A 3,082-nucleotide genomic window follows, 5' to 3' on the forward strand; every position below is an offset into this window, starting at 1 on the left:
GTGAATCACCAATATTTCAGTTTTGATTTAAACTATAAATCAGAACATCAATTCAAAGGAATTTGAACAAAATTTAATGTAGGGGTTTAACCCTGTACCGTAAATACATACCCTTATCTTTATATATTGTATCCTTTTACTCAAAATGTAGGCGTGACCCGAAAAGATTTGCTTGCATTGGAAATTTGAGAGAGGTGATTTTCTCAGAATTTTTCTATTAGTGACATGCAATATTAGACATGTTTATTTAAAATTAATATTATTAAGTTGATGTGAGTTTTTTTTTTTTTTTTTGTGAAAATGAACCACTTCGAGTATCGTTCTGTTGCCGAAGTTCAGGCGTAATAAATCTACGTTTTGGCCCCGATTAATTACAATAAGGTAAATTAAAGTAGTACAGTAAGGATTATACAGTCTTAATAGTGGATTTCAAAGATATTGTCAAATGAAGAAGCAATCACCTTTGTGAATAGTTATTTAGCAGAAAAAAATGCCAAGTACTATATGAAGAGGTTACAGACTCAACAGAGATGGGAGCATTGAGGGGACAAGTGTGTAGAATAACAGTTGGAAACTATGGTTAAAATAAAAATTCAGAAAAATGTTTTGTATTTTATTAGTTCAAGGACTTTTCAAAGAATCCTCATAGATTGTACAGGGTGAGGACCAAAAATTTGAATTCTTTTTAAGGCTGTATAGCCTAAGTTCTAAAAATTTGACAATTCATTTCTCAATGGAAAGAGTTGACAAAAAGCTACTATTTGATGTTTGTTTTGTTTTTGTACGATCAAAAATGCACGAGCAGCAAGGAAAAAATAGAGGTTGTGCGATCTCCTACACGCACACGTCAATCCCAAGGAGATCTTGGCCATTGTCAACATGTCCCTGCCCACCGTATACAACACCAGGAAGGCAATGAACAACTTATATACTGTCTCCCGGAAGCCTGGAAGCGGAGGCCATAACAGGAAGAGAAGTGTCGAGTTCGTAGCCATAGTCAAAGAGAAAATTGCTAAGGAGTCTAGGAAATCCATGAGGAAGATGGTGAACAAAAAGAGCTTAGTCCCCGCCACACTCATTCAAGAAGGTGCAACAAGCGAAACAGCAGAGGATGTGCAATCTCCTCCGCGCACAAGTCGATTTCCGTCATATTGAATGCTGTTCTGAACAGGAAAAATGATCACTTCCTAGCTGAATCAAGAGCTCAGGTCAAGGACACCTTCAGAGTGAGTCAAACATCCGGCTCAGGTCATGGTCCTCGATGTTGTGGAGTCCGACCGCAGCAAGATACTTCCCTACTCCTTCAAGGCCAACGAGAGTGTTCACACAAAAGCCGAAGAACCTGCAGCATTTCACCCTCGACTAAAAATTTTCAGACTGTAGATTGTTTGATTTTCTAGAAAAAATTTTATTTTGTAACTATTCCTAGTTTGTCTAGCCTATCTGCATTATAAACATAGAATATTTGATTTGCTCTTAAAAATTCACTTATTATATTTGTTTAACAAAAGTGAGGCTGATTTCACATGTATGATTAAAGGACTATGTAAATTTTCCGATATTTGTATTCTAAAAAAAATAAAGGATTTTTGTTTTGTTTTTTAAAGAAAAAGAATACAGAATCCACCTACGCCCAATTCCGTGATTAAGAAGATAAGTAAACTCTTTCATTGTCATATTGTTATTTCAAGTTTTAGATCGATACAAAATACTTGAAATAATACAAGATGAAGGGTCATACTTAATGGGATGGTCAAAATATTTTCACTTTAACCATCCACCCTCTTTTTTTTTTCATTATTCTCTTTTACAAAACTACAATAATTACAATTGGAATATTTGTAAAAGTATAATTACTCCTAACATCATGCAAAAGTCATCATTAACCTAGAAGGAAGACCAGAAAATGTGTTTATTCATAAGGCAAGAGCCTTATTTAAATATATTAGTTTGTATACAAAAACGATCAAGAGTCTTTCGGTAAAGTAAAGTAGCTCACTGAGTTATAATATTATTTAATATTTTAAAATCTTTTAATTACTTAAAGCACTCCGTAGGGAATGTATTTACCATGTTGTTCTTTTTAAGATTATTTTTACTTTAGGTGAAGCTTTTTCAGGGACTTATATACATCTTAGGACATTGTCATTCATTTTCAAAGAGGATAAATTTCGATCTTTTTTTTATGTATTTCAGTTACTTCAAATCTAATGCTAATCCTCCAGTTTCGAAAGGAATATGATTCAGAGACTCCATCATCAACTAAATGTTGGTCCTCCAACGAACAATTGGTATGCATCTATTCATCACTTTTTATTGAGCATTCGCTCTTCATTTAAATAAGATATTGCGTATTCATACATTCAAATCCTCTGACATTTCGCTTCGTCGTTCTTACCAGTTTTTATAAGATATTCCTAGTAAAAATTCCAGGGGAATAAAGATGGAAGGTTGTTAATTCATGAAAATTCGCAAATTAAATTTTAATCCCACTTATCGGTTGCAAATTATTTTTTAAGAACTCTAAAAAAAAAAAAAAAAATCCGGCCAAAGCCCCACCTCAAAAAAATTACATTTTCACACATGAATGCGTATGTTTAAAAAACATTTTTTCAAATTAATAAGAAAAATATCGTCAATGCCTTTTCCTGCTTAAAGAAATAGCTTATAAAGTACAGTTTTAAGGTAGTTTTAATTAAACTATTGACGTTCAACAGCATAACTTTGAAATTCAACAACATAATTTTAAAATTCAAACATCTGAATCCCTTTACATATCGAGAATGTCGTTAAAAAAAGTATTTTTCAAAATGGCTATTGAAGAAATAAAACCTCATTGAAGAGTGAAACTTAAAAAACATAATATTTTCGTTATGATATTATATGTAAAATATCAAATTAACATGTCAGGCTAAAAATTGGATACTCTAGTAAATATTTAGAAAACGTGGCCGCTTTTATGACCTTAAAACTGTATTTTATAAACTTAAAATGTTATATATCTACTTTTTTAAGAATAAAAATGCTTTAATGATCCCGACATTCCTAAATATCTTCTTATTATTTTGAAAAAAGATTATAA

Source organism: Lepeophtheirus salmonis, chromosome 9, assembly GCF_016086655.4.
Source record: "Lepeophtheirus salmonis chromosome 9, UVic_Lsal_1.4, whole genome shotgun sequence".
Lineage (NCBI taxonomy): Eukaryota > Metazoa > Arthropoda > Copepoda > Siphonostomatoida > Caligidae > Lepeophtheirus > Lepeophtheirus salmonis.